The sequence below is a fragment of the Schistocerca piceifrons genome, unplaced genomic scaffold (genome assembly GCF_021461385.2).
Source record: "Schistocerca piceifrons isolate TAMUIC-IGC-003096 unplaced genomic scaffold, iqSchPice1.1 HiC_scaffold_1385, whole genome shotgun sequence".
Lineage (NCBI taxonomy): Eukaryota > Metazoa > Arthropoda > Insecta > Orthoptera > Acrididae > Schistocerca > Schistocerca piceifrons.
The window spans coordinates 1-17,447 of record NW_025727219.1 but is presented as its reverse complement, the minus strand read 5'-3'; the positions used below and the strand labels follow the sequence as shown (position 1 = coordinate 17,447).

At 50.2% G+C, this 17,447-nt stretch overlaps 30 non-coding genes across 30 annotated transcripts; all 30 read right to left on the bottom strand.

The window, feature by feature from the left end:
- Window positions 1-517: 517 nt before the first annotated feature.
- Trnaf-gaa lies at window positions 518-590 on the bottom strand. The gene has a single exon. It is a non-coding gene; the product is annotated as a tRNA-Phe (tRNA).
- Window positions 591-1,189: 599 nt separating this feature from the next.
- On the bottom strand, window positions 1,190-1,271 carry Trnas-uga. Its single transcript has one exon. It is a non-coding gene; the product is annotated as a tRNA-Ser (tRNA).
- A 693-nt stretch (window positions 1,272-1,964) lies between these two features.
- On the bottom strand, window positions 1,965-2,046 carry Trnas-cga. Its single transcript has one exon. It is a non-coding gene; the product is annotated as a tRNA-Ser (tRNA).
- A 138-nt stretch (window positions 2,047-2,184) lies between these two features.
- Trnak-uuu lies at window positions 2,185-2,257 on the bottom strand. Its single transcript has one exon. It is a non-coding gene; the product is annotated as a tRNA-Lys (tRNA).
- A 539-nt stretch (window positions 2,258-2,796) lies between these two features.
- Window positions 2,797-2,869, bottom strand: Trnaf-gaa. Its single transcript has one exon. It is a non-coding gene; the product is annotated as a tRNA-Phe (tRNA).
- A 599-nt stretch (window positions 2,870-3,468) lies between these two features.
- Window positions 3,469-3,550, bottom strand: Trnas-uga. Its single transcript has one exon. It is a non-coding gene; the product is annotated as a tRNA-Ser (tRNA).
- A 693-nt stretch (window positions 3,551-4,243) lies between these two features.
- On the bottom strand, window positions 4,244-4,325 carry Trnas-cga. The gene has a single exon. It is a non-coding gene; the product is annotated as a tRNA-Ser (tRNA).
- Window positions 4,326-4,463: 138 nt separating this feature from the next.
- Trnak-uuu lies at window positions 4,464-4,536 on the bottom strand. The gene has a single exon. It is a non-coding gene; the product is annotated as a tRNA-Lys (tRNA).
- A 539-nt stretch (window positions 4,537-5,075) lies between these two features.
- Window positions 5,076-5,148, bottom strand: Trnaf-gaa. The gene has a single exon. It is a non-coding gene; the product is annotated as a tRNA-Phe (tRNA).
- Window positions 5,149-5,747: 599 nt separating this feature from the next.
- Window positions 5,748-5,829, bottom strand: Trnas-uga. The gene has a single exon. It is a non-coding gene; the product is annotated as a tRNA-Ser (tRNA).
- Window positions 5,830-6,522: 693 nt separating this feature from the next.
- Window positions 6,523-6,604, bottom strand: Trnas-cga. Its single transcript has one exon. It is a non-coding gene; the product is annotated as a tRNA-Ser (tRNA).
- A 138-nt stretch (window positions 6,605-6,742) lies between these two features.
- On the bottom strand, window positions 6,743-6,815 carry Trnak-uuu. Its single transcript has one exon. It is a non-coding gene; the product is annotated as a tRNA-Lys (tRNA).
- A 539-nt stretch (window positions 6,816-7,354) lies between these two features.
- Window positions 7,355-7,427, bottom strand: Trnaf-gaa. Its single transcript has one exon. It is a non-coding gene; the product is annotated as a tRNA-Phe (tRNA).
- Window positions 7,428-8,026: 599 nt separating this feature from the next.
- On the bottom strand, window positions 8,027-8,108 carry Trnas-uga. The gene has a single exon. It is a non-coding gene; the product is annotated as a tRNA-Ser (tRNA).
- A 693-nt stretch (window positions 8,109-8,801) lies between these two features.
- On the bottom strand, window positions 8,802-8,883 carry Trnas-cga. The gene has a single exon. It is a non-coding gene; the product is annotated as a tRNA-Ser (tRNA).
- Window positions 8,884-9,021: 138 nt separating this feature from the next.
- Window positions 9,022-9,094, bottom strand: Trnak-uuu. Its single transcript has one exon. It is a non-coding gene; the product is annotated as a tRNA-Lys (tRNA).
- A 539-nt stretch (window positions 9,095-9,633) lies between these two features.
- On the bottom strand, window positions 9,634-9,706 carry Trnaf-gaa. The gene has a single exon. It is a non-coding gene; the product is annotated as a tRNA-Phe (tRNA).
- Window positions 9,707-10,305: 599 nt separating this feature from the next.
- Trnas-uga lies at window positions 10,306-10,387 on the bottom strand. Its single transcript has one exon. It is a non-coding gene; the product is annotated as a tRNA-Ser (tRNA).
- Window positions 10,388-11,081: 694 nt separating this feature from the next.
- Window positions 11,082-11,163, bottom strand: Trnas-cga. Its single transcript has one exon. It is a non-coding gene; the product is annotated as a tRNA-Ser (tRNA).
- A 138-nt stretch (window positions 11,164-11,301) lies between these two features.
- On the bottom strand, window positions 11,302-11,374 carry Trnak-uuu. Its single transcript has one exon. It is a non-coding gene; the product is annotated as a tRNA-Lys (tRNA).
- A 539-nt stretch (window positions 11,375-11,913) lies between these two features.
- Window positions 11,914-11,986, bottom strand: Trnaf-gaa. Its single transcript has one exon. It is a non-coding gene; the product is annotated as a tRNA-Phe (tRNA).
- A 599-nt stretch (window positions 11,987-12,585) lies between these two features.
- Window positions 12,586-12,667, bottom strand: Trnas-uga. The gene has a single exon. It is a non-coding gene; the product is annotated as a tRNA-Ser (tRNA).
- Window positions 12,668-13,360: 693 nt separating this feature from the next.
- On the bottom strand, window positions 13,361-13,442 carry Trnas-cga. The gene has a single exon. It is a non-coding gene; the product is annotated as a tRNA-Ser (tRNA).
- Window positions 13,443-13,580: 138 nt separating this feature from the next.
- Trnak-uuu lies at window positions 13,581-13,653 on the bottom strand. Its single transcript has one exon. It is a non-coding gene; the product is annotated as a tRNA-Lys (tRNA).
- Window positions 13,654-14,192: 539 nt separating this feature from the next.
- Trnaf-gaa lies at window positions 14,193-14,265 on the bottom strand. Its single transcript has one exon. It is a non-coding gene; the product is annotated as a tRNA-Phe (tRNA).
- Window positions 14,266-14,864: 599 nt separating this feature from the next.
- Window positions 14,865-14,946, bottom strand: Trnas-uga. The gene has a single exon. It is a non-coding gene; the product is annotated as a tRNA-Ser (tRNA).
- A 693-nt stretch (window positions 14,947-15,639) lies between these two features.
- On the bottom strand, window positions 15,640-15,721 carry Trnas-cga. Its single transcript has one exon. It is a non-coding gene; the product is annotated as a tRNA-Ser (tRNA).
- A 138-nt stretch (window positions 15,722-15,859) lies between these two features.
- Window positions 15,860-15,932, bottom strand: Trnak-uuu. The gene has a single exon. It is a non-coding gene; the product is annotated as a tRNA-Lys (tRNA).
- A 539-nt stretch (window positions 15,933-16,471) lies between these two features.
- Trnaf-gaa lies at window positions 16,472-16,544 on the bottom strand. Its single transcript has one exon. It is a non-coding gene; the product is annotated as a tRNA-Phe (tRNA).
- Window positions 16,545-17,143: 599 nt separating this feature from the next.
- Window positions 17,144-17,225, bottom strand: Trnas-uga. The gene has a single exon. It is a non-coding gene; the product is annotated as a tRNA-Ser (tRNA).
- Between the last annotated feature and the right edge of the window lie 222 nt (window positions 17,226-17,447).

Sequence of the window (17,447 nt, the reverse complement as noted above, 5' to 3'; positions counted from 1 at the left end):
CCACGATGCACAACTGTACATTGACTCATGTCCTTTACTGTTGTGCAATCGTTGCATGGGGCCGTTACTAATAAAACGTCGCCTAAATGCTGTCTGCAAACTTATCGCGCTAAGCTCGTAACACACTATCGAAGACTGCTGGCACACGATGCAACAACAAATTGCACCAGTTGTTACGTCTCATACGTTGGAGCAGAGAATTGACGTGTTTTGTCGACACTCACTGGGCAATTGGAAAATTCGCAAGCATTTCGAATGCAATGTTTCCCACGTTTTCGCTCATTTCGCGGTTCCGTTGAAGACGTTCTTCACCACCTGACACAGAAAAAGGAACGCAGTCGGTAGGGCTTTTTTGATTCTTTTCCTTCAAAGGGAGTTAGTTTTCTAGTGAGTTCCTCTTATGGCATGCACTAGACAACCAGAACTGCTACAGCAGAGAGTCATTTTTGTTGTCAGCTGTAGTTGCATTATCACCAACGCAGAGCAATTCCATTGGCGTCGCATCAAAACGAATACCTGCCGAAACCCGGGATCGAACCAGGGACCTTTAGATCTTCAGTCTAACGCTCTCCCAACTGAGCTATTTCGGCTGACATTGAACGTTGCTGTTTGCATGTGTTCGTTCAGCTCTGCCTCGTTGCCAATTTCACAGTCACCTTCGTCTGATAAGACACAGGGACGCTGAAAGGCGAGCAGCCGATGCAGTGAAGTCCCACACACATTTCTTCTGCTTCCATCATCGTAACAAGCAAACATGTCGACTCGACTCGTGTAATATTCACTTCGCTGACTTCACGTGACGCCGCGCTGACGCTAGAAAACCCGTGCTATGTCGATGTCAGGGGCAACTCGTGTGCAGAGAACGAGACACAAGAAGGAGTGAGCCTCTCCACCGTATGAGAGGCAGTATCTAGCAGATACACACGGTAAAACATTCGACTTGCGTTAGCTCGTAAATTGCTACACGTCATCGTCTGCAAGCTAAAAAGGACACATCTGCACTGCCCAGTGAGGCGACACTTGTACTAACACCCGGTGGGCGGCTGTGAGACGAGGAGATGAGCTGCGGCTTCTGGGCGCGACTGTAACGCTGCGCCCTGGATCAAATAACTGGTGACCCATGTGTTTAGTAGTGACGCAACTGCTAGGATGCACCTGAACGTCCATCTTTTGAGAGAGAGAAAATTTTCGCAGTCGGCAGGACTCGAACCTACGCTCCCAGAGGGAATCTGATTTCAAGTCAGACGCCTTAACCACTCGGCCACGACTGCCGGTGGCAGAAGCGACTCCCGACAAGTGAAACGGCCATCTTTAGAAGCAATCTGATGGCAGAAAGCGGCGTGGCCTCACTCTTTCCTGTAGGGTTTCCATTAGCCGTTACGAAAGTGTATTAATTTTCGCCCAGACAGGGACTTGAACCCAGGACCCTTTGGTTGAAAACCTAACGCTCTACCGACTCAGCTATGCGGGCCCACGCACGAGCATTATCGTACAGCTGCGTGGTGAGCGAGTGATTCGCATGTTGTAATTACTGGCTTATGGCTCCAATGGCGACTTCACCGACTTCCCACTGACGCACCGCTGACGCTAGTTTTCTGTCGTCTTAAAACGATGGACATACCTCCAAGCAGCTGCGAGATCTTAAGAAAAGAAACGCTGCACCACTGCCTTCGCCGCACTCGAATGATTCAATTGCGATTCTTAAAAAGAATTGAATGTTCGCTCTGTCCAACACTTTCGAGCACATCTGTGTACTCACGATCTCAGCGACGGCTTTCTGCAGTCCCAGCGTCAGTGCGAGGTGAACCGATGGCCACAGTAAGCAGCGGTCGTCGCGAAACTCAGTATTCTTAAACGGAAACTTTCGTCTTGTTGAGAATGGCGTCACTGGTTTGCACCCGCATTCGCCCACGCATGTCACATGTGTGCGAAAATTTTTGCTCCTCTCTTTACGCAAAATCGCACGCAGCCGGTAGGATTCGAACCTACGCTCCCATAGGGAATCTGATTTCGAGTCAGACGCCTTAACCACTCGGCCACGACTGCCGGTAGCGCGGCGTTGTCCCGACACATGCAAATGCTACCGTTTGAAGCACTGTGGTGTCAGAAAACGGCGTAGCTGCATTATTTTCCGTAGCGTTTCCACCGCTACCAGACGAATCGCTACCAAAGTTTTAAAATTTCCGCCCGGACAGGGACTTGAACCCTGGACCCTTAGGTTAAAAGCCTAATGCTCTACCGACTGAGCTATCCGGGCTCGGACGACGGTGTGAGACCTCCCACGATGCACAACTGTACATTGACTCATGTCCTTTACTGTTGTGCAATCGTTGCATGGGGCCGTTACTAATAAAACGTCGCCTAAATGCTGTCTGCAAACTTATCGCGCTAAGCTCGTAACACACTATCGAAGACTGCTGGCACACGATGCAACAACAAATTGCACCAGTTGTTACGTCTCATACGTTGGAGCAGAGAATTGACGTGTTTTGTCGACACTCACTGGGCAATTGGAAAATTCGCAAGCATTTCGAATGCAATGTTTCCCACGTTTTCGCTCATTTCGCGGTTCCGTTGAAGACGTTCTTCACCACCTGACACAGAAAAAGGAACGCAGTCGGTAGGGCTTTTTTGATTCTTTTCCTTCAAAGGGAGTTAGTTTTCTAGTGAGTTCCTCTTATGGCATGCACTAGACAACCAGAACTGCTACAGCAGAGAGTCATTTTTGTTGTCAGCTGTAGTTGCATTATCACCAACGCAGAGCAATTCCATTGGCGTCGCATCAAAACGAATACCTGCCGAAACCCGGGATCGAACCAGGGACCTTTAGATCTTCAGTCTAACGCTCTCCCAACTGAGCTATTTCGGCTGACATTGAACGTTGCTGTTTGCATGTGTTCGTTCAGCTCTGCCTCGTTGCCAATTTCACAGTCACCTTCGTCTGATAAGACACAGGGACGCTGAAAGGCGAGCAGCCGATGCAGTGAAGTCCCACACACATTTCTTCTGCTTCCATCATCGTAACAAGCAAACATGTCGACTCGACTCGTGTAATATTCACTTCGCTGACTTCACGTGACGCCGCGCTGACGCTAGAAAACCCGTGCTATGTCGATGTCAGGGGCAACTCGTGTGCAGAGAACGAGACACAAGAAGGAGTGAGCCTCTCCACCGTATGAGAGGCAGTATCTAGCAGATACACACGGTAAAACATTCGACTTGCGTTAGCTCGTAAATTGCTACACGTCATCGTCTGCAAGCTAAAAAGGACACATCTGCACTGCCCAGTGAGGCGACACTTGTACTAACACCCGGTGGGCGGCTGTGAGACGAGGAGATGAGCTGCGGCTTCTGGGCGCGACTGTAACGCTGCGCCCTGGATCAAATAACTGGTGACCCATGTGTTTAGTAGTGACGCAACTGCTAGGATGCACCTGAACGTCCATCTTTTGAGAGAGAGAAAATTTTCGCAGTCGGCAGGACTCGAACCTACGCTCCCAGAGGGAATCTGATTTCAAGTCAGACGCCTTAACCACTCGGCCACGACTGCCGGTGGCAGAAGCGACTCCCGACAAGTGAAACGGCCATCTTTAGAAGCAATCTGATGGCAGAAAGCGGCGTGGCCTCACTCTTTCCTGTAGGGTTTCCATTAGCCGTTACGAAAGTGTATTAATTTTCGCCCAGACAGGGACTTGAACCCAGGACCCTTTGGTTGAAAACCTAACGCTCTACCGACTCAGCTATGCGGGCCCACGCACGAGCATTATCGTACAGCTGCGTGGTGAGCGAGTGATTCGCATGTTGTAATTACTGGCTTATGGCTCCAATGGCGACTTCACCGACTTCCCACTGACGCACCGCTGACGCTAGTTTTCTGTCGTCTTAAAACGATGGACATACCTCCAAGCAGCTGCGAGATCTTAAGAAAAGAAACGCTGCACCACTGCCTTCGCCGCACTCGAATGATTCAATTGCGATTCTTAAAAAGAATTGAATGTTCGCTCTGTCCAACACTTTCGAGCACATCTGTGTACTCACGATCTCAGCGACGGCTTTCTGCAGTCCCAGCGTCAGTGCGAGGTGAACCGATGGCCACAGTAAGCAGCGGTCGTCGCGAAACTCAGTATTCTTAAACGGAAACTTTCGTCTTGTTGAGAATGGCGTCACTGGTTTGCACCCGCATTCGCCCACGCATGTCACATGTGTGCGAAAATTTTTGCTCCTCTCTTTACGCAAAATCGCACGCAGCCGGTAGGATTCGAACCTACGCTCCCATAGGGAATCTGATTTCGAGTCAGACGCCTTAACCACTCGGCCACGACTGCCGGTAGCGCGGCGTTGTCCCGACACATGCAAATGCTACCGTTTGAAGCACTGTGGTGTCAGAAAACGGCGTAGCTGCATTATTTTCCGTAGCGTTTCCACCGCTACCAGACGAATCGCTACCAAAGTTTTAAAATTTCCGCCCGGACAGGGACTTGAACCCTGGACCCTTAGGTTAAAAGCCTAATGCTCTACCGACTGAGCTATCCGGGCTCGGACGACGGTGTGAGACCTCCCACGATGCACAACTGTACATTGACTCATGTCCTTTACTGTTGTGCAATCGTTGCATGGGGCCGTTACTAATAAAACGTCGCCTAAATGCTGTCTGCAAACTTATCGCGCTAAGCTCGTAACACACTATCGAAGACTGCTGGCACACGATGCAACAACAAATTGCACCAGTTGTTACGTCTCATACGTTGGAGCAGAGAATTGACGTGTTTTGTCGACACTCACTGGGCAATTGGAAAATTCGCAAGCATTTCGAATGCAATGTTTCCCACGTTTTCGCTCATTTCGCGGTTCCGTTGAAGACGTTCTTCACCACCTGACACAGAAAAAGGAACGCAGTCGGTAGGGCTTTTTTGATTCTTTTCCTTCAAAGGGAGTTAGTTTTCTAGTGAGTTCCTCTTATGGCATGCACTAGACAACCAGAACTGCTACAGCAGAGAGTCATTTTTGTTGTCAGCTGTAGTTGCATTATCACCAACGCAGAGCAATTCCATTGGCGTCGCATCAAAACGAATACCTGCCGAAACCCGGGATCGAACCAGGGACCTTTAGATCTTCAGTCTAACGCTCTCCCAACTGAGCTATTTCGGCTGACATTGAACGTTGCTGTTTGCATGTGTTCGTTCAGCTCTGCCTCGTTGCCAATTTCACAGTCACCTTCGTCTGATAAGACACAGGGACGCTGAAAGGCGAGCAGCCGATGCAGTGAAGTCCCACACACATTTCTTCTGCTTCCATCATCGTAACAAGCAAACATGTCGACTCGACTCGTGTAATATTCACTTCGCTGACTTCACGTGACGCCGCGCTGACGCTAGAAAACCCGTGCTATGTCGATGTCAGGGGCAACTCGTGTGCAGAGAACGAGACACAAGAAGGAGTGAGCCTCTCCACCGTATGAGAGGCAGTATCTAGCAGATACACACGGTAAAACATTCGACTTGCGTTAGCTCGTAAATTGCTACACGTCATCGTCTGCAAGCTAAAAAGGACACATCTGCACTGCCCAGTGAGGCGACACTTGTACTAACACCCGGTGGGCGGCTGTGAGACGAGGAGATGAGCTGCGGCTTCTGGGCGCGACTGTAACGCTGCGCCCTGGATCAAATAACTGGTGACCCATGTGTTTAGTAGTGACGCAACTGCTAGGATGCACCTGAACGTCCATCTTTTGAGAGAGAGAAAATTTTCGCAGTCGGCAGGACTCGAACCTACGCTCCCAGAGGGAATCTGATTTCAAGTCAGACGCCTTAACCACTCGGCCACGACTGCCGGTGGCAGAAGCGACTCCCGACAAGTGAAACGGCCATCTTTAGAAGCAATCTGATGGCAGAAAGCGGCGTGGCCTCACTCTTTCCTGTAGGGTTTCCATTAGCCGTTACGAAAGTGTATTAATTTTCGCCCAGACAGGGACTTGAACCCAGGACCCTTTGGTTGAAAACCTAACGCTCTACCGACTCAGCTATGCGGGCCCACGCACGAGCATTATCGTACAGCTGCGTGGTGAGCGAGTGATTCGCATGTTGTAATTACTGGCTTATGGCTCCAATGGCGACTTCACCGACTTCCCACTGACGCACCGCTGACGCTAGTTTTCTGTCGTCTTAAAACGATGGACATACCTCCAAGCAGCTGCGAGATCTTAAGAAAAGAAACGCTGCACCACTGCCTTCGCCGCACTCGAATGATTCAATTGCGATTCTTAAAAAGAATTGAATGTTCGCTCTGTCCAACACTTTCGAGCACATCTGTGTACTCACGATCTCAGCGACGGCTTTCTGCAGTCCCAGCGTCAGTGCGAGGTGAACCGATGGCCACAGTAAGCAGCGGTCGTCGCGAAACTCAGTATTCTTAAACGGAAACTTTCGTCTTGTTGAGAATGGCGTCACTGGTTTGCACCCGCATTCGCCCACGCATGTCACATGTGTGCGAAAATTTTTGCTCCTCTCTTTACGCAAAATCGCACGCAGCCGGTAGGATTCGAACCTACGCTCCCATAGGGAATCTGATTTCGAGTCAGACGCCTTAACCACTCGGCCACGACTGCCGGTAGCGCGGCGTTGTCCCGACACATGCAAATGCTACCGTTTGAAGCACTGTGGTGTCAGAAAACGGCGTAGCTGCATTATTTTCCGTAGCGTTTCCACCGCTACCAGACGAATCGCTACCAAAGTTTTAAAATTTCCGCCCGGACAGGGACTTGAACCCTGGACCCTTAGGTTAAAAGCCTAATGCTCTACCGACTGAGCTATCCGGGCTCGGACGACGGTGTGAGACCTCCCACGATGCACAACTGTACATTGACTCATGTCCTTTACTGTTGTGCAATCGTTGCATGGGGCCGTTACTAATAAAACGTCGCCTAAATGCTGTCTGCAAACTTATCGCGCTAAGCTCGTAACACACTATCGAAGACTGCTGGCACACGATGCAACAACAAATTGCACCAGTTGTTACGTCTCATACGTTGGAGCAGAGAATTGACGTGTTTTGTCGACACTCACTGGGCAATTGGAAAATTCGCAAGCATTTCGAATGCAATGTTTCCCACGTTTTCGCTCATTTCGCGGTTCCGTTGAAGACGTTCTTCACCACCTGACACAGAAAAAGGAACGCAGTCGGTAGGGCTTTTTTGATTCTTTTCCTTCAAAGGGAGTTAGTTTTCTAGTGAGTTCCTCTTATGGCATGCACTAGACAACCAGAACTGCTACAGCAGAGAGTCATTTTTGTTGTCAGCTGTAGTTGCATTATCACCAACGCAGAGCAATTCCATTGGCGTCGCATCAAAACGAATACCTGCCGAAACCCGGGATCGAACCAGGGACCTTTAGATCTTCAGTCTAACGCTCTCCCAACTGAGCTATTTCGGCTGACATTGAACGTTGCTGTTTGCATGTGTTCGTTCAGCTCTGCCTCGTTGCCAATTTCACAGTCACCTTCGTCTGATAAGACACAGGGACGCTGAAAGGCGAGCAGCCGATGCAGTGAAGTCCCACACACATTTCTTCTGCTTCCATCATCGTAACAAGCAAACATGTCGACTCGACTCGTGTAATATTCACTTCGCTGACTTCACGTGACGCCGCGCTGACGCTAGAAAACCCGTGCTATGTCGATGTCAGGGGCAACTCGTGTGCAGAGAACGAGACACAAGAAGGAGTGAGCCTCTCCACCGTATGAGAGGCAGTATCTAGCAGATACACACGGTAAAACATTCGACTTGCGTTAGCTCGTAAATTGCTACACGTCATCGTCTGCAAGCTAAAAAGGACACATCTGCACTGCCCAGTGAGGCGACACTTGTACTAACACCCGGTGGGCGGCTGTGAGACGAGGAGATGAGCTGCGGCTTCTGGGCGCGACTGTAACGCTGCGCCCTGGATCAAATAACTGGTGACCCATGTGTTTAGTAGTGACGCAACTGCTAGGATGCACCTGAACGTCCATCTTTTGAGAGAGAGAAAATTTTCGCAGTCGGCAGGACTCGAACCTACGCTCCCAGAGGGAATCTGATTTCAAGTCAGACGCCTTAACCACTCGGCCACGACTGCCGGTGGCAGAAGCGACTCCCGACAAGTGAAACGGCCATCTTTAGAAGCAATCTGATGGCAGAAAGCGGCGTGGCCTCACTCTTTCCTGTAGGGTTTCCATTAGCCGTTACGAAAGTGTATTAATTTTCGCCCAGACAGGGACTTGAACCCAGGACCCTTTGGTTGAAAACCTAACGCTCTACCGACTCAGCTATGCGGGCCCACGCACGAGCATTATCGTACAGCTGCGTGGTGAGCGAGTGATTCGCATGTTGTAATTACTGGCTTATGGCTCCAATGGCGACTTCACCGACTTCCCACTGACGCACCGCTGACGCTAGTTTTCTGTCGTCTTAAAACGATGGACATACCTCCAAGCAGCTGCGAGATCTTAAGAAAAGAAACGCTGCACCACTGCCTTCGCCGCACTCGAATGATTCAATTGCGATTCTTAAAAAGAATTGAATGTTCGCTCTGTCCAACACTTTCGAGCACATCTGTGTACTCACGATCTCAGCGACGGCTTTCTGCAGTCCCAGCGTCAGTGCGAGGTGAACCGATGGCCACAGTAAGCAGCGGTCGTCGCGAAACTCAGTATTCTTAAACGGAAACTTTCGTCTTGTTGAGAATGGCGTCACTGGTTTGCACCCGCATTCGCCCACGCATGTCACATGTGTGCGAAAATTTTTGCTCCTCTCTTTACGCAAAATCGCACGCAGCCGGTAGGATTCGAACCTACGCTCCCATAGGGAATCTGATTTCGAGTCAGACGCCTTAACCACTCGGCCACGACTGCCGGTAGCGCGGCGTTGTCCCGACACATGCAAATGCTACCGTTTGAAGCACTGTGGTGTCAGAAAACGGCGTAGCTGCATTATTTTCCGTAGCGTTTCCACCGCTACCAGACGAATCGCTACCAAAGTTTTAAAATTTCCGCCCGGACAGGGACTTGAACCCTGGACCCTTAGGTTAAAAGCCTAATGCTCTACCGACTGAGCTATCCGGGCTCGGACGACGGTGTGAGACCTCCCACGATGCACAACTGTACATTGACTCATGTCCTTTACTGTTGTGCAATCGTTGCATGGGGCCGTTACTAATAAAACGTCGCCTAAATGCTGTCTGCAAACTTATCGCGCTAAGCTCGTAACACACTATCGAAGACTGCTGGCACACGATGCAACAACAAATTGCACCAGTTGTTACGTCTCATACGTTGGAGCAGAGAATTGACGTGTTTTGTCGACACTCACTGGGCAATTGGAAAATTCGCAAGCATTTCGAATGCAATGTTTCCCACGTTTTCGCTCATTTCGCGGTTCCGTTGAAGACGTTCTTCACCACCTGACACAGAAAAAGGAACGCAGTCGGTAGGGCTTTTTTGATTCTTTTCCTTCAAAGGGAGTTAGTTTTCTAGTGAGTTCCTCTTATGGCATGCACTAGACAACCAGAACTGCTACAGCAGAGAGTCATTTTTGTTGTCAGCTGTAGTTGCATTATCACCAACGCAGAGCAATTCCATTGGCGTCGCATCAAAACGAATACCTGCCGAAACCCGGGATCGAACCAGGGACCTTTAGATCTTCAGTCTAACGCTCTCCCAACTGAGCTATTTCGGCTGACATTGAACGTTGCTGTTTGCATGTGTTCGTTCAGCTCTGCCTCGTTGCCAATTTCACAGTCACCTTCGTCTGATAAGACACAGGGACGCTGAAAGGCGAGCAGCCGATGCAGTGAAGTCCCACACACATTTCTTCTGCTTCCATCATCGTAACAAGCAAACATGTCGACTCGACTCGTGTAATATTCACTTCGCTGACTTCACGTGACGCCGCGCTGACGCTAGAAAACCCGTGCTATGTCGATGTCAGGGGCAACTCGTGTGCAGAGAACGAGACACAAGAAGGAGTGAGCCTCTCCACCGTATGAGAGGCAGTATCTAGCAGATACACACGGTAAAACATTCGACTTGCGTTAGCTCGTAAATTGCTACACGTCATCGTCTGCAAGCTAAAAAGGACACATCTGCACTGCCCAGTGAGGCGACACTTGTACTAACACCCGGTGGGCGGCTGTGAGACGAGGAGATGAGCTGCGGCTTCTGGGCGCGACTGTAACGCTGCGCCCTGGATCAAATAACTGGTGACCCATGTGTTTAGTAGTGACGCAACTGCTAGGATGCACCTGAACGTCCATCTTTTGAGAGAGAGAAAATTTTCGCAGTCGGCAGGACTCGAACCTACGCTCCCAGAGGGAATCTGATTTCAAGTCAGACGCCTTAACCACTCGGCCACGACTGCCGGTGGCAGAAGCGACTCCCGACAAGTGAAACGGCCATCTTTAGAAGCAATCTGATGGCAGAAAGCGGCGTGGCCTCACTCTTTCCTGTAGGGTTTCCATTAGCCGTTACGAAAGTGTATTAATTTTCGCCCAGACAGGGACTTGAACCCAGGACCCTTTGGTTGAAAACCTAACGCTCTACCGACTCAGCTATGCGGGCCCACGCACGAGCATTATCGTACAGCTGCGTGTGTGAGCGAGTGATTCGCATGTTGTAATTACTGGCTTATGGCTCCAATGGCGACTTCACCGACTTCCCACTGACGCACCGCTGACGCTAGTTTTCTGTCGTCTTAAAACGATGGACATACCTCCAAGCAGCTGCGAGATCTTAAGAAAAGAAACGCTGCACCACTGCCTTCGCCGCACTCGAATGATTCAATTGCGATTCTTAAAAAGAATTGAATGTTCGCTCTGTCCAACACTTTCGAGCACATCTGTGTACTCACGATCTCAGCGACGGCTTTCTGCAGTCCCAGCGTCAGTGCGAGGTGAACCGATGGCCACAGTAAGCAGCGGTCGTCGCGAAACTCAGTATTCTTAAACGGAAACTTTCGTCTTGTTGAGAATGGCGTCACTGGTTTGCACCCGCATTCGCCCACGCATGTCACATGTGTGCGAAAATTTTTGCTCCTCTCTTTACGCAAAATCGCACGCAGCCGGTAGGATTCGAACCTACGCTCCCATAGGGAATCTGATTTCGAGTCAGACGCCTTAACCACTCGGCCACGACTGCCGGTAGCGCGGCGTTGTCCCGACACATGCAAATGCTACCGTTTGAAGCACTGTGGTGTCAGAAAACGGCGTAGCTGCATTATTTTCCGTAGCGTTTCCACCGCTACCAGACGAATCGCTACCAAAGTTTTAAAATTTCCGCCCGGACAGGGACTTGAACCCTGGACCCTTAGGTTAAAAGCCTAATGCTCTACCGACTGAGCTATCCGGGCTCGGACGACGGTGTGAGACCTCCCACGATGCACAACTGTACATTGACTCATGTCCTTTACTGTTGTGCAATCGTTGCATGGGGCCGTTACTAATAAAACGTCGCCTAAATGCTGTCTGCAAACTTATCGCGCTAAGCTCGTAACACACTATCGAAGACTGCTGGCACACGATGCAACAACAAATTGCACCAGTTGTTACGTCTCATACGTTGGAGCAGAGAATTGACGTGTTTTGTCGACACTCACTGGGCAATTGGAAAATTCGCAAGCATTTCGAATGCAATGTTTCCCACGTTTTCGCTCATTTCGCGGTTCCGTTGAAGACGTTCTTCACCACCTGACACAGAAAAAGGAACGCAGTCGGTAGGGCTTTTTTGATTCTTTTCCTTCAAAGGGAGTTAGTTTTCTAGTGAGTTCCTCTTATGGCATGCACTAGACAACCAGAACTGCTACAGCAGAGAGTCATTTTTGTTGTCAGCTGTAGTTGCATTATCACCAACGCAGAGCAATTCCATTGGCGTCGCATCAAAACGAATACCTGCCGAAACCCGGGATCGAACCAGGGACCTTTAGATCTTCAGTCTAACGCTCTCCCAACTGAGCTATTTCGGCTGACATTGAACGTTGCTGTTTGCATGTGTTCGTTCAGCTCTGCCTCGTTGCCAATTTCACAGTCACCTTCGTCTGATAAGACACAGGGACGCTGAAAGGCGAGCAGCCGATGCAGTGAAGTCCCACACACATTTCTTCTGCTTCCATCATCGTAACAAGCAAACATGTCGACTCGACTCGTGTAATATTCACTTCGCTGACTTCACGTGACGCCGCGCTGACGCTAGAAAACCCGTGCTATGTCGATGTCAGGGGCAACTCGTGTGCAGAGAACGAGACACAAGAAGGAGTGAGCCTCTCCACCGTATGAGAGGCAGTATCTAGCAGATACACACGGTAAAACATTCGACTTGCGTTAGCTCGTAAATTGCTACACGTCATCGTCTGCAAGCTAAAAAGGACACATCTGCACTGCCCAGTGAGGCGACACTTGTACTAACACCCGGTGGGCGGCTGTGAGACGAGGAGATGAGCTGCGGCTTCTGGGCGCGACTGTAACGCTGCGCCCTGGATCAAATAACTGGTGACCCATGTGTTTAGTAGTGACGCAACTGCTAGGATGCACCTGAACGTCCATCTTTTGAGAGAGAGAAAATTTTCGCAGTCGGCAGGACTCGAACCTACGCTCCCAGAGGGAATCTGATTTCAAGTCAGACGCCTTAACCACTCGGCCACGACTGCCGGTGGCAGAAGCGACTCCCGACAAGTGAAACGGCCATCTTTAGAAGCAATCTGATGGCAGAAAGCGGCGTGGCCTCACTCTTTCCTGTAGGGTTTCCATTAGCCGTTACGAAAGTGTATTAATTTTCGCCCAGACAGGGACTTGAACCCAGGACCCTTTGGTTGAAAACCTAACGCTCTACCGACTCAGCTATGCGGGCCCACGCACGAGCATTATCGTACAGCTGCGTGGTGAGCGAGTGATTCGCATGTTGTAATTACTGGCTTATGGCTCCAATGGCGACTTCACCGACTTCCCACTGACGCACCGCTGACGCTAGTTTTCTGTCGTCTTAAAACGATGGACATACCTCCAAGCAGCTGCGAGATCTTAAGAAAAGAAACGCTGCACCACTGCCTTCGCCGCACTCGAATGATTCAATTGCGATTCTTAAAAAGAATTGAATGTTCGCTCTGTCCAACACTTTCGAGCACATCTGTGTACTCACGATCTCAGCGACGGCTTTCTGCAGTCCCAGCGTCAGTGCGAGGTGAACCGATGGCCACAGTAAGCAGCGGTCGTCGCGAAACTCAGTATTCTTAAACGGAAACTTTCGTCTTGTTGAGAATGGCGTCACTGGTTTGCACCCGCATTCGCCCACGCATGTCACATGTGTGCGAAAATTTTTGCTCCTCTCTTTACGCAAAATCGCACGCAGCCGGTAGGATTCGAACCTACGCTCCCATAGGGAATCTGATTTCGAGTCAGACGCCTTAACCACTCGGCCACGACTGCCGGTAGCGCGGCGTTGTCCCGACACATGCAAATGCTACCGTTTGAAGCACTGTGGTGTCAGAAAACGGCGTAGCTGCATTATTTTCCGTAGCGTTTCCACCGCTACCAGACGAATCGCTACCAAAGTTTTAAAATTTCCGCCCGGACAGGGACTTGAACCCTGGACCCTTAGGTTAAAAGCCTAATGCTCTACCGACTGAGCTATCCGGGCTCGGACGACGGTGTGAGACCTCCCACGATGCACAACTGTACATTGACTCATGTCCTTTACTGTTGTGCAATCGTTGCATGGGGCCGTTACTAATAAAACGTCGCCTAAATGCTGTCTGCAAACTTATCGCGCTAAGCTCGTAACACACTATCGAAGACTGCTGGCACACGATGCAACAACAAATTGCACCAGTTGTTACGTCTCATACGTTGGAGCAGAGAATTGACGTGTTTTGTCGACACTCACTGGGCAATTGGAAAATTCGCAAGCATTTCGAATGCAATGTTTCCCACGTTTTCGCTCATTTCGCGGTTCCGTTGAAGACGTTCTTCACCACCTGACACAGAAAAAGGAACGCAGTCGGTAGGGCTTTTTTGATTCTTTTCCTTCAAAGGGAGTTAGTTTTCTAGTGAGTTCCTCTTATGGCATGCACTAGACAACCAGAACTGCTACAGCAGAGAGTCATTTTTGTTGTCAGCTGTAGTTGCATTATCACCAACGCAGAGCAATTCCATTGGCGTCGCATCAAAACGAATACCTGCCGAAACCCGGGATCGAACCAGGGACCTTTAGATCTTCAGTCTAACGCTCTCCCAACTGAGCTATTTCGGCTGACATTGAACGTTGCTGTTTGCATGTGTTCGTTCAGCTCTGCCTCGTTGCCAATTTCACAGTCACCTTCGTCTGATAAGACACAGGGACGCTGAAAGGCGAGCAGCCGATGCAGTGAAGTCCCACACACATTTCTTCTGCTTCCATCATCGTAACAAGCAAACATGTCGACTCGACTCGTGTAATATTCACTTCGCTGACTTCACGTGACGCCGCGCTGACGCTAGAAAACCCGTGCTATGTCGATGTCAGGGGCAACTCGTGTGCAGAGAACGAGACACAAGAAGGAGTGAGCCTCTCCACCGTATGAGAGGCAGTATCTAGCAGATACACACGGTAAAACATTCGACTTGCGTTAGCTCGTAAATTGCTACACGTCATCGTCTGCAAGCTAAAAAGGACACATCTGCACTGCCCAGTGAGGCGACACTTGTACTAACACCCGGTGGGCGGCTGTGAGACGAGGAGATGAGCTGCGGCTTCTGGGCGCGACTGTAACGCTGCGCCCTGGATCAAATAACTGGTGACCCATGTGTTTAGTAGTGACGCAACTGCTAGGATGCACCTGAACGTCCATCTTTTGAGAGAGAGAAAATTTTCGCAGTCGGCAGGACTCGAACCTACGCTCCCAGAGGGAATCTGATTTCAAGTCAGACGCCTTAACCACTCGGCCACGACTGCCGGTGGCAGAAGCGACTCCCGACAAGTGAAACGGCCATCTTTAGAAGCAATCTGATGGCAGAAAGCGGCGTGGCCTCACTCTTTCCTGTAGGGTTTCCATTAGCCGTTACGAAAGTGTATTAATTTTCGCCCAGACAGGGACTTGAACCCAGGACCCTTTGGTTGAAAACCTAACGCTCTACCGACTCAGCTATGCGGGCCCACGCACGAGCATTATCGTACAGCTGCGTGGTGAGCGAGTGATTCGCATGTTGTAATTACTGGCTTATGGCTCCAATGGCGACTTCACCGACTTCCCACTGACGCACCGCTGACGCTAGTTTTCTGTCGTCTTAAAACGATGGACATACCTCCAAGCAGCTGCGAGATCTTAAGAAAAGAAACGCTGCACCACTGCCTTCGCCGCACTCGAATGATTCAATTGCGATTCTTAAAAAGAATTGAATGTTCGCTCTGTCCAACACTTTCGAGCACATCTGTGTACTCACGATCTCAGCGACGGCTTTCTGCAGTCCCAGCGTCAGTGCGAGGTGAACCGATGGCCACAGTAAGCAGCGGTCGTCGCGAAACTCAGTATTCTTAAACGGAAACTTTCGTCTTGTTGAGAATGGCGTCACTGGTTTGCACCCGCATTCGCCCACGCATGTCACATGTGTGCGAAAATTTTTGCTCCTCTCTTTACGCAAAATCGCACGCAGCCGGTAGGATTCGAACCTACGCTCCCATAGGGAATCTGATTTCGAGTCAGACGCCTTAACCACTCGGCCACGACTGCCGGTAGCGCGGCGTTGTCCCGACACATGCAAATGCTACCGTTTGAAGCACTGTGGTGTCAGAAAACGGCGTAGCTGCATTATTTTCCGTAGCGTTTCCACCGCTACCAGACGAATCGCTACCAAAGTTTTAAAATTTCCGCCCGGACAGGGACTTGAACCCTGGACCCTTAGGTTAAAAGCCTAATGCTCTACCGACTGAGCTATCCGGGCTCGGACGACGGTGTGAGACCTCCCACGATGCACAACTGTACATTGACTCATGTCCTTTACTGTTGTGCAATCGTTGCATGGGGCCGTTACTAATAAAACGTCGCCTAAATGCTGTCTGCAAACTTATCGCGCTAAGCTCGTAACACACTATCGAAGACTGCTGGCACACGATGCAACAACAAATTGCACCAGTTGTTACGTCTCATACGTTGGAGCAGAGAATTGACGTGTTTTGTCGACACTCACTGGGCAATTGGAAAATTCGCAAGCATTTCGAATGCAATGTTTCCCACGTTTTCGCTCATTTCGCGGTTCCGTTGAAGACGTTCTTCACCACCTGACACAGAAAAAGGAACGCAGTCGGTAGGGCTTTTTTGATTCTTTTCCTTCAAAGGGAGTTAGTTTTCTAGTGAGTTCCTCTTATGGCATGCACTAGACAACCAGAACTGCTACAGCAGAGAGTCATTTTTGTTGTCAGCTGTAGTTGCATTATCACCAACGCAGAGCAATTCCATTGGCGTCGCATCAAAACGAATACCTGCCGAAACCCGGGATCGAACCAGGGACCTTTAGATCTTCAGTCTAACGCTCTCCCAACTGAGCTATTTCGGCTGACATTGAACGTTGCTGTTTGCATGTGTTCGTTCAGCTCTGCCTCGTTGCCAATTTCACAGTCACCTTCGTCTGATAAGACACAGGGACGCTGAAAGGCGAGCAGCCGATGCAGTGAAGTCCCACACACATTTCTTCTGCTTCCATCATCGTAACAAGCAAACATGTCGACTCGACTCGTGTAATATTCACTTCGCTGACTTCACGTGACGCCGCGCTGACGCTAGAAAACCCGTGCTATGTCGATGTCAGGGGCAACTCGTGTGCAGAGAACGAGACACAAGAAGGAGTGAGCCTCTCCACCGTATGAGAGGCAGTATCTAGCAGATACACACGGTAAAACATTCGACTTGCGTTAGCTCGTAAATTGCTACACGTCATCGTCTGCAAGCTAAAAAGGACACATCTGCACTGCCCAGTGAGGCGACACTTGTACTAACACCCGGTGGGCGGCTGTGAGACGAGGAGATGAGCTGCGGCTTCTGGGCGCGACTGTAACGCTGCGCCCTGGATCAAATAACTGGTGACCCATGTGTTTAGTAGTGACGCAACTGCTAGGATGCACCTGAACGTCCATCTTTTGAGAGAGAGAAAATTTTCGCAGTCGGCAGGACTCGAACCTACGCTCCCAGAGGGAATCTGATTTCAAGTCAGACGCCTTAACCACTCGGCCACGACTGCCGGTGGCAGAAGCGACTCCCGACAAGTGAAACGGCCATCTTTAGAAGCAATCTGATGGCAGAAAGCGGCGTGGCCTCACTCTTTCCTGTAGGGTTTCCATTAGCCGTTACGAAAGTGTATTAATTTTCGCCCAGACAGGGACTTGAACCCAGGACCCTTTGGTTGAAAACCTAACGCTCTACCGACTCAGCTATGCGGGCCCACGCACGAGCATTATCGTAC